The sequence below is a fragment of the Microtus ochrogaster genome, chromosome 10 (assembly GCF_000317375.1).
Source record: "Microtus ochrogaster isolate Prairie Vole_2 chromosome 10, MicOch1.0, whole genome shotgun sequence".
Lineage (NCBI taxonomy): Eukaryota > Metazoa > Chordata > Mammalia > Rodentia > Cricetidae > Microtus > Microtus ochrogaster.
This window is the reverse complement of record NC_022016.1, coordinates 11226877-11238941: the sequence shown is the minus strand read 5'-3', so window position 1 is coordinate 11238941 and position 12065 is coordinate 11226877.

Below are 12065 nucleotides of genomic sequence, written 5' to 3'. Positions count from 1 at the left end.
AAAGTAAAAAAAGACAAAGAAAATTTTATAAGCTCTGAGTACCTCAATATTTTCAGATATAAATTGCCAGTGATAGGAATGTTTATTCCATGGGTTCAGTTAAAGAAAACTTATAAATTGTTAATATTATAGAAGACACAATAACTATGTAATTATTTTTGCTATGTAAAAGTCCAGCTTAAACCATAAAGGAGTATCAGTCATCAAAAGCTAATGGATTAAGCACAGACCTCTGCTAAATAATGGCCAGCCTCTGGAAAAGTTAGCTTGTCTGTACATGGCAGCAGGACTATGGTGCCAAAAGTAAGACACTATTGTGTCATCATCAGAAATGTTTTGACAAGAGAACTGCACAAATTGCTATTTTCTATTTAGGTAGGAGCTTGGTTATTAAGGGAGTAGAATCAATGGCAATACAACTTCAACTGAAGGATGGGGATTCTTTTTTAACACATTGTTTTATTTTTAAAAAAGAAAACAAACTATCTTTTTTCACTATACATACCAATCCAAGTTCCAATTTCTTCCCCTCTTCCCATTCCCTCCTCCCACTCCTCCCACATACCCACCACCTTACCCCCATCCAGTCCTCAGAGAGGGTAAGGTGTATTGCTTTGGGGAAGATTCAAGGCCCTCTCTACTATATCTAAGCTGAGCAAGATATTCCTCCAAAGAGAATAGGTTCCCAAAAAGACAGTATATGAAGTAGGGATAAATCCTGATCCCAAGGCCAGTGGCCCCTCAACCTGCCGCAGCCATGCAACTGTCATCTACATGCAGAGGAACAACTTGAGTCCTATGCTTGTTCCTTCCCAGTCTGTTTGGTGTTGGAGAGCTTCCATTCGCTCAGGTAGACTTTTTTCAGTGGGTATACCCATCATGATCTTGACCTCTTTACTCATAGTCTCATTTCTCCCACTCTTCAACTGGACTTAGGAAGCTCAGTCTACTGATCTGATGTGGTTCTCTGCCTCTGTTTCTATCAGTAGCTGAATAAAGGTTCTATGGTGATATTTGAGATGTTCATCAGTCTGACTATAGGGCAAGGCTAGTTAGGGTCTTAGCTGGGGTCATCATTGTGAATTCTTGGAAATTTCTCTAGATCCAGGTTTCTTGATAACTAGATAATGGTTCCTTCAATCAAGATATATTTTTCTTTGCTCTCATCTCTGTCCTTCCTTCATCTCAACTATCCCATTCCCTCAATTACTGATCACCCCTCTTCTCCCTTCCTCTTGTCTGAGTTTCTGTCCTGCCTGGGTTCTGTCCTCCCACCCAATCCCACAGCTGTTTAGCCCTGAAGAAATCATACAGAGGTCTATATTAATGATAAATTGATTGGCCCATTAGCTAAGGCTTCTTACTAACTCTTATAACTTATATTAACCCATTATTCTTATCTATGTTAGCCACATGGCTCAGTACCTTTTTCAGTGGGGCAATTATATCTTCCTTCTTCTGAGGTTGGGATAGAACTGGGGAGGAATGGGCTTCCTCCTACCCAGAATTCTCCTGTTCTCCTTGACCTGCCTCTACTTCCTGTCTGATTCCCGCCTATACTTACTGCCTGACTACTGACCAATAAATATTTATTTAAAACATAATTAACAGAATATAGACACTTTTTCCACACCACTTCCCCCTCTTAAAACAATACGAACATACACAGTCCATTTTGGGGGAATGTGGGCATAGTTTTCCAAGCTACTTCCTCCTGGTTGGGGGTGCTGATAATTTTATGGGAACCTAAAGAAAATTTAGAATTATGATCAAGTCCTGACTGAAGTATCCTGTGAGGCTTGATCATCTCAGGCAGCATTCTTGAATCTGTTCTGGATGTAGAACTCAGACATTTGGGCCACTTGTTCCCACTGAAGATTTCTCAGATGGTCTTTTTGAGCAAATCTTATTTTTCTTAACTCAGAATGAATTCACTGCCTCTCATTTCCTATGAAAATAGAAGAAAATCCTCTTCTCCAAGGTACCATACCTTTTGACTTCAATTTTGAAGTCAAAGTATTTTCAAAATATCTATCTTGGGTTAATTCAGCATCATTTGTAATCAAATATCTTTTAACAGCATTTAATATCCTTCCTCAGCATTCAAACAATTCAAAGAGAGCATAATAACATACAGTATCCAGAGTCTCTGTGTATTTTTCATCTTTATGTGGCTTTCATTTAATCTCTATTTCTTATGTCTTTGCTTTTTGGCTTTTTGAGACAGGTTGTCTGTATATCTTTGTCCTGGAACTCACTCTGTAGATGAGGCTGTCCTTGAACTCACAGAGATCTGCCTGTCTGTGCTTCCCAAGTGCTGGGATTAAAGGTGTGTGCTTCCCAAGTGCTGGGATTAAAGGTGTGTACCACCACATGCAACTACTCTCTTTCTTTTCTAGTTTAAGGACTTTAACCTTTTTCTTTACTTTCCCAACCTTGCAAATACTTTTAACACACTGTAAAACATTTAGAGGTTTTCTTCATCTTTGAATCTCTTTACTGTATATCTCTCATTTTCTGACCATGTGAGTCTTTAATTTTCTAAGCAATACGGAAATGATTAAAGCCGTGGATTTGACAGCTAGGTCCTACCCATTCTTTAGTTTTCTGAGATTCTAGGCTCATCGTGGAGGTACCGGCTGTAGCCACATTTATTGCCACAACTCTATGACATTTCAGGGTCCCAGCTATCAAGCAAGCTGCAGCAGTGTGCTCTCAAACTACAGTCAAATGCTCTGTGGCTGGACCTCCTGCCTCAAAGAGTCAAAGTTTGTGCTGGCAGTATGGCCCAGAAATCCAGCATTTTAAAACATCATGGCTTTTTTCCTGCTATGGCTGAAAACCAAAAAGTATGTGATTATCTTTTCATCAACATCATTTAGTTGTTTTGTGGCAGGACCTCTTAAAAGAGCTGCAAGGTTTTGCAGCTAAAGCTGAGTCAGGAAGCCACTCTTAAATGAGAGTGCTTGCCTCTAGCAAGCAGAGCCTATCTGAGAAAATGCTGTTATCAATAAGCCTAGCTTAACTCTATTCTTTTCTGTCTATAATTACTTCCCAAGCTCTGTCAAGCTTTATGTGGATACAGTTGTCACATGTTGGTGACATTTGTTGTCTGGGTTTCTGTCCTGCCTGGTTTTTGTCCTTCCACCAGGTCCCATAGCTGTTTAGCCCCAAAGAAATCACAGATAGGTCTATATTAATGATAAACTGATTGGCCCATTAGCTTAGGCTTCTTATTAACTCTTATAACTTATATTAGCCCATTATTTTTATCAATGTTAGCCATGTGGCTCGGTACCTTTTTCAGGGGGGCAATCACGGCTTCCTCCTTCTGTGGTTAGAATAGGACTGGGGAAGAATGGGCTCCATATTTCCCAGAATTCTCCTGTTTTCCTTGACCTGCTTCTACTTTCTGTCTGGTTGTCCTGCCTATACTTCTTGCCTGGCTACTGCCCAATCAGTATTTATTTAAAACATAATTAACAGAATGTAGACAATTGTCTCACACCACTCCTTTCTCTTACCTTTCCAACCTCTCTTCTTCCTCCACTCCCATTTTGTCAGGCAGTTTTGTCTGTTTTGACTTTCCAGGTGGATCTACATATGTTTTTCTTAGGGTTCATCTTATTACTTAACTTCTCTAGGATCACAGACTATGGACTCATTATCCTTTGTTTATAGCTAGAAACCATTTATGAGTGAGTACACACCATGTTCATATTTTTGGGTCTGGATTACCTCACTCAGGGTACTGGTTTCTAGTTCCATCCATTTGCATGTAAAATTCATGATACCATTGCTTTTTGCTGCTGAGTAGTACTCTAATATGTAAATTTATCAAATTTTATTATCTGTTCTCTGTGGAGGGACATCTAGGTTGTTTCTAGATTCTGGTTATTAAAAATAATGCTACTATGACCATGGTTGAACAAGTGTGCTTGTAGTATGATTGACCATCTTTTGGGTGTATGCCCAAGAGTGGTATTGCTAGATCCTGAGGTAGGTTGATTCCCAATTTTCTGAGAAATTGCAATACTGATTTCTAAAGTAACTGTACAAGTTTACATTCCCACCAGCAATAGATGAGTGTTCCTGTTACTAGGCGTCCTCTCCAGAATAAATTGTCATTTGTGTTTTTGATCTTAGCCATTCTGGCAGGTGAAAGATGAAATCTCAGAGTTGATTTGATTTGCATTTCCCTATGGTTAAGGATTTTGAACATTTTCTTAAGGGTCTTTCGGCCATTTGAGATTCTTCTCTTGAGAATTCTGTACCCATTTTTAATTGGGTTATTTAGAATTTTGATGTCTAATTTCTTGAGTTCTTTACATATTTTAGAGATAAGTCCTTTGTCTGATGTGGGGTTGGTGAAGATCTTTTCCAGAATAGAGATTCTTAGAGACCAAGCACACCAATCATTCTGTTTTTCCTTTCAAATGTTAACTCTACAACTTTCAGATACCTACTACATAGTGGAATAGACATTTTTGCCACTTTACACACAAAATCAGATTGGTTAGGTCATTTTTGCATTTTCAAACAACTCATACTGCTAGTATTTGGATCCTGATCCTCAGAAATCCAAATATGGCTGGTCTAAATATGCCTTTTCTCTCATGGGCACAAAATTTGACTGATTATTGGAACTTACTGCAAACTTTATAGGATCAATACTTTGCTTAAGTGTCCTCATGTATTTTTATATCCAAATGTTCATAAAATTTCAAAGCTATATAAAATGTTTTATTCACCATCCAAAACATTTTTATACTCAGTGTTTTATATAATTTAATTATTTCATTTACTCTAAAGAGAACTTATTAGTGAAACCATGCTAGAGGTTTGTAAAAAAAGGCCAAAGAGTTGAGAAAGTACTCTCGGTGCCTTTTTAGCATCTTTGGACCTAAATATTCACCAATTGTCTGGTCTAAATGCTTCTAGATACAAGTAATGTGACTGCCAAGGAGTGACCCCTTTAAGTGATGGACAAAAACTGTGGACAGATTCTTCACTTCTCAGAGCTCTGGCAGTAGCTTTAGGGGAGGTATAATGCCAAAGCATGATATTCATCCACAGGGTCTCCACTAGTAACTTATTGCTATTAGAAAGTATCTTACAATAAAAATGAAGGACAGAGAAGTTTAGCTTTGACTCAGTTGAGAAGGGATCACTCAAGCAGGTATGATTGTATGGCAGCAGAAGAAGGAAATGGCTGATCACAACATATCCACAGTCAGAAAAAGAATGATGAGTGCTGACAAAGGTCATGTTCTCCTTTCTCTTTCTTTCTTTTTTCTTTCTTCCATCCACTCTTTTTTGATTTTTTAGATTTATTCAGATTTTTATTTAATTGTGTGTGTGAATGTCTGTGCAATTGTGTGCAGTGACAATGGAAGTCATTATAGATGATTGTGAGCACCCCAATGTGTGTAATAGGAACTAAACTCAGTTCCTCCATAAAAGTAAAACACATGTTTAGCCACTGAGCAATCCTTTTAGTCCTCTACTTTTTGATTTTTATTTAGCCTAGGATCCCAGCCCATGGAAGAGTACCATAGACATAGAGTGAGTATTTTGACCTCATTACCCAATATTTAAGATCACTCACTGATATATCCTGACTTTTTCTACTGGTTGATTCTAGATTTGTTAAGCTGATTATCAGTAATAATTACCACAGTTTGCTATCCTAGTAGTAAATTGCTTGCCAATGCTACCTGCACTAGCTTTCTTGCCTACACTACCTTATTTTCCTATTCTTAATTGGCATTTGAAAATGTCTCCAAATGCATCTCCTATACTAAAATTACTGCCACAGGTTCATTTACAAATAAATTCAAATTAAATTACACTCCATAAAATGTTTAACTTAATAATTCTTTTAACTGGAAATAATTTCAGTTATACACGTTTGCACATCATATTAACTCATAGTTTTACCCAATGTTTTTGAGAGGGGATATGGTGTTAGTGTATTTAGTAAGCTTTACAGTGCTGTCTATTTAGACACACTTCAGAGCCTCTGCTCCAAAATATTACCTTTTCAGTAATCTGATAAAAATGATTCTCTATACCTGTGACTCATGAATATCTTCATAATAGAAATTTAATCATGTTCACTGTTTTCATTTGAAGTCCCAAGACTAGTAAATAATATGTATTGTTTAAATATCTGTTACATAAAAGTAAACCAGCCTATTCAAATCACTGTAGGGAACATTCATTTGATGGATTAACATAATGTACCCACATTTTCCAATCATCTTTCCCTCAAGAAAAGGGGCTCAATTCTCCTTTTAAATATTACTTGGCCTTAGTGACTTACTTCCAGTAGACACTACATAGGAAAGTCATAACATGTCATTTTCAATGAGTTATATATCAGCTAGATATGTGTAACTACATCAGGTTATAAAGAAGATTTAATGAGATAAAAAGATGTTTGCTCCACAGTTTTGGAGGGTTCAGTTGTAATGACAGCAATAGAGGTGAGAATTTATGTGGATGTGAAATGTGTCACCTCAAAACAAAAAGAGATAATAGTATAGATTAGCTTTCATAATTTCTTTTTTTTTTTTTTTTTAGTTCTTCGAGACAGGGTTTCTCTGTAGCTTTGGAGCCTGTCCTGGCATTAGCTCTTGTAGACTAGGCTGGCCTCGAACTCACAAAGATCTGCCTGCCTCTGCCTCCCGAGTGCTGGGATCATAATTCCTTTTGAAGGTATACTCCCTTTAACCCAAGGTCTTCCAACTAAATTGTATTACTCACAAGTTCTATGAACTCCCAATAGCACTTGGTGGGAAACAAACCTCTCCATGAGGATTTTACAACACACCCATTAAACAACAAAACCACTATATACTAGCAGATCATAAAAGATTGTAGTTTTATCTTGGACAGATGTTGTCTTCCTCCCTTCACCCTTCCTCCCTCCCCCTCTCTGTCTCTATCTTCTCCTTTCTCTTTTCATCCTTACTTCCCTATTTTCCTTGCTTCTTCCTCACTCCCTCTTACTTTTAAACTCTCAGACTGTTCACACATGTCATACTACTGGCAGTCCTTCATAGTTAAAGGAATGAAAGTCCCTTGCCAAGTTATATAAGTTTAGAAGTATATTCTTCAACCTCAATAAGGCTTCAAAAACTGAAATAATGTCTGAAAGGTTTAGTGCAACCTCACAATAAGTCATGAGTTAGAGTCACACAGTCAAATATGTCCAAAATTTCAAAGATCAGAATCTATATAAAATAATATATTCTTGTTGTTTTAACATACTAAACTTTGAAGTAATGCTAGGCAGAAAGTAAGAAATAAATATGGATTTTTTTTTTTGCTAAATCACAGCAAGCCAAGGCACACTGGTTAGATAAATTAGATGACAATCAAGAATTCAGTCTGGGAAGAACATGACCAAATCATAATCTATAACCTTTCTTTTAAGCAAGCAAGTGTAGAAAAAAAAACAAAAACAAAAAAAACAGAGTAAAAAAAAAAGAAAGCTAAAACCAACTTAAGTATTTGCAGAAATATTATAGCAGAAGAAAGGTCAAGTAAATGAACCTACCTAACATATTGTATTTCTCTTTATCAAGAGACTCTGTATCACATTGCCTGGAAGTCTCCACCACAGTTCCCGTTTGGATATACTTTTAAATGTATCATGTTGAAACATTTCTGTGGACCAGTTTGCTAACCACACCATGTTGAGCAGGAAATCTAAGCTCTTTAGAATTACACACTACAAACAAAGTTCTTATAGCTTAAAGCTTAGTGAAAAAAAATAGACTTCCTCCAAAGTAGAATTTTCTTGAAGGTACGGGCCCTGAACTTAGAGTTGACCCACTAACAGGTGATCATAAGAGAAACCAAGAGGAGAGTGTAAGACACAGTTTAGAGAAGAGAAAGAAGCAAGCAAGTGTAGAGTCAGATCAAGTACCACACTCAGGCCCTTTGGGCAAAAAGGCTCCAGAGGCTAAGGACCAAATCCAAAGACAATAGACATTAGAAACAAAGCCTAGAAAATCATGGGAACTAAGAAACTCACAGGGTAACTCACATGAATAAGATGAAGTCCCAGAAGTATTTTCTTTGGGCATTAATATGTAATACTAGGAACATCACCTATTCTGAATTGCCAGAAATAGGAAATAAAGACACAAGGGGTCTTGTTATTGTTCTACATGAACATGAAATAATTTTCAGTGTATGTATATCCCATGTGATCTATATTTTAGCAAACCCATTTGTATGGGGGAGGGAAGAAGTGTTAAATGCAATACAACTCAGTAAGGCAGCAGATACTCTACTTATGACCTGATAATCTGTTTCTAATTATAGTCATATAGGAAGCATGAGTACTAAAAACAAAGAAGTGTATAACTGTCCTACTCATTCAGTCATGTAGCTATTCACACCCAAATATTTACTTAATAATGACCATTAACCTTATATAGCCAATGTACTTGGAATAAAATACTAACAAAAGTCCAAATCTATGTTAATTCTAGTACAATTAAGTCTCCAATATCCATAGGTGTTTAAATTTTCACATATGTGTACCGATCTATAAACTTTCTGGACCTCAATGTACTATTTCCTGAAGAATAGAAAAGATTTTGATTTTCTTTCTCTCTCTGATCTTTCTCTCTGTTTGTCTCTGTCCCTCACTCCCTCTCTCTACATACATATATATATATATATATACACATACATATATATATCATATTTGACTTATATAGTTTAATTCATAAGTCATTTGACCTGTGTTACTCCATGTAATTTTAATCTATCTAAATGTATTCATATGACAGAGTCTTGGTACATAGACCCAATGGGTCTGGAACCTATTATAAAGTCCTTGCAGTTCTAATATTCACACTAATCCTCCTGCCTCTATCTCACAAATACTGAGCTTACAGATGACATTCACCACTTTTGGCTTGATTGCAAAATTTTACAAAGAAAAGTTAGTTTGCAAATGTATGGTAGAGATAACTCAACAGGTGTACTCATTTGTTTGTTGTTTGAGGAGAATCCTGAACGACATGCAATAATCACACAATAAATACCTTGACCAGAGGAAAAACATCTTTAAAAAAGGCAAATTGCAATTAAAATAGTTAACAGAAAGAAACACAGTTGCCATTAACATTTTTATGTTCTTTTGTTTTATAGCATAAGTAAATATATCTCACAATTACCACCTCTATATTGCTTTTATGAAACTTTGGTATCCCAAAGTTATTCTTTGATGTCTATTTTTGTTTAAAACCAGTAAACGTAAATTTGGAGCATGGGTACTATAGGAGAGGGTTAAAAGGGAGGGGGAGTGGAAAGGAGAGGAGAAGATAAAAAGATATAACTCAATAAAATCTATAAAAAGAAAACAAATTAAAAGAAAAAAGAAACAGTAAAAGTATATATTTCCTCAGCATACTATTTTTGTAATGTTGTCTATTCATATTTTTAATTCCCTAATGTCATTCTCAAGTAGAGTAGTGTATACAGAGACTTCTCATTCATTTCCTGACTGTTCAGACACAAATAATTACAACACTGTTAAGCCAGTGACTCAGAATAATTTCTGGATTGCTCTACATCTTGAATTAACTGATTTCTATTAATCTATTTATCATCATGAGGCTTTGGCTTACTGGTAAGGGTCCAGTATCTGTCTTTTTAGGCAGCTTAATGTCATCACTCTGACTTGACTTACTATCTATCTCTTTATATAGATATATATTTCCTTCAGCCTGGCTTTATTCTGCCCTGCCATAGGCCAAAGCAATTTTTTATTACCCAGTGGTATTAAACATATTGATAGCATACAAAGGGGAATCTCACATCATCTCCCCTTTTCTGCCTAAGTAAAGAGGAATGTTTTAACTTAACATAGGAAAATTACATATACAAAATATTTATCAAGTAAGAATTATAGCTACAATATTTAGTCCATTTACATTTGACAAATTAAGGAAAATATCCTTAATCATCTCGCCTGCCTAAAGTTTTATGTCTAATTTATCTTTTATCATAACTATGGAATGATGTAATTATGTGTCTTTAACTCTTGAAAGACCCAGAGGGATATAATATTACATAAGTAAACAGGAAGTTCATTGTAAACAACTAGAATTGACAGATATATCTTGCAGTCATCCAAAGTTCTGTAACAAAAAAAAAGTTCTGTAACATTAGGGCATCCAACTGCAGCCTACAGGACCATAGTATCAGGCAGAATTTTCAATGAAGCAGAAAATTTGAAAGATAGTTTTGCCTATATTGGTTAGTCGGTCACTTCTGTATCCTGCAGAATGTCTGGCAGTTTCTTCTGTGAAGTAGGAACCCTGAAGGACTATTTCACCTTCATTAGGCCAGTTCAGCAGTCATTTTTCTGTGGGTCCTGCATGTCCAGTTTATACAGTGTACTATCAAACAGTCCAGGTAAGAACAAGTTTTTTGCCCAAATGGCTAGTCTTGTCACATTGAAGGCAAATTCCATAACAAGTTTCTAAGATGCTCATCAACTTCTGTAAAGTAATTTGTGCTTCAAGAAGCAGGCATGTCTCACTAATGAGAAAAGTCTAAGTTCTTAAAACATATTCTGTAATTCTTTCAAAAATATGAAGATTATCTATCCAACTGAAATATATCTCTGTACATCTCGAAAACCTAACTACAGTTTGACTGTTATTTATGATTATCTACTTATTAAGATTAATGTATAATCTTAATTATACATTATATTATAAATGAACTATACCAACACAATACTTTAAATAAGAGCAGAAATATGTATATACAGTATAACAAAATTAACCCTAAATTTGTATTACTACACCAAGATCCATACCAATGTAAAGTATACATCTCTATATCAAATCACCATTTTTTGATATTTTTGGATTTTTTTTTAGAAATTGTCTGTGACTATTAATCATTTATAATTGACCGCATTTAAATAAAAACAAAACAAACATTTATAAACAATCTATTTCAGAATGTGGGTGTAGTTTTCTCCAAACTTCTTTCTGTTGTTTTATGTGTGGAGTATTTTTAGGGTTAATGGAGACCTTTCAGTGGGTCTTCTTCTATCAAACCACATTGCCCTTAAAGGAATCCACATGTTCTCATCTTCTGTAGAAATAAAAGCAGAACCTTTTTTCCAAAGCAACATATTCTTAGACCAAAATTTTTAAGTCTCGATACCTTTGTGTTGGTTTAACTTAGCAGTCCTCAGAATCAAATGTCTTTCTGCAGTCAAATAAATTTCAAAGAAAACACAATAATATGCATAATCCAGACTCTTTTGAATATTTTTCATCTTTACGTGCCTGACTTTTCTTTACTCCTTGAATCTTTGACTGTCTGTATTCTTTTATATTATTTTACTGTCTTCTTAAAGACTTTGTTTCTTTTTATAACTGTCTATATTCTTTTTCCTTTCTCCCCCAAGCATGCATACATTTTAAACACATTCTGTCTTGTTTAGAGGTCTTTTATGTCTGAATATGTCCTACTGTGTATCTGAAATCCTTTTCTGACAGGGATCATTTTAAAATGGTAAACAGTGTAACTGTAGCATCCCTGAATTCTGGCTCCATTTCTCTTGACCTTTCAATATGGCAAAGGTAAGTTCACGGCCAGCTCTAGGATTGTAGGGTAGGATCCACACTCACCACCGCAACTCTAGGAAGCATCATGCAGGACATAAACCCTTTCTGTCTGGATAAAAGCAAAATCTGCCATCCAGTGTACTGCATGGGCCGGGAAATGTCTCTGTGTATGTGGGAATCTGCCATGCTTTCCTGACTGTACACACCTAGTGGACCCGATACACCTGCTTTCCAACGCAGGGGTGCTGAGCAGCAGAGATGGCCTAAGCTACTTTCCTTCTTTTTTTTTTTTAGTTTTACTATGATATTTTATTTATTTATTTATCAAAAATTTCCACCTCCTCCCCTCCTCCCATTTCCTTCCCACTCCCCCTACTCCCCCTTTCCCTCCCTCTCCAGTCCTAAGAGAATTCAGAGTACACTGCCATGTGGGAAGTCCAAGGCCCTCCC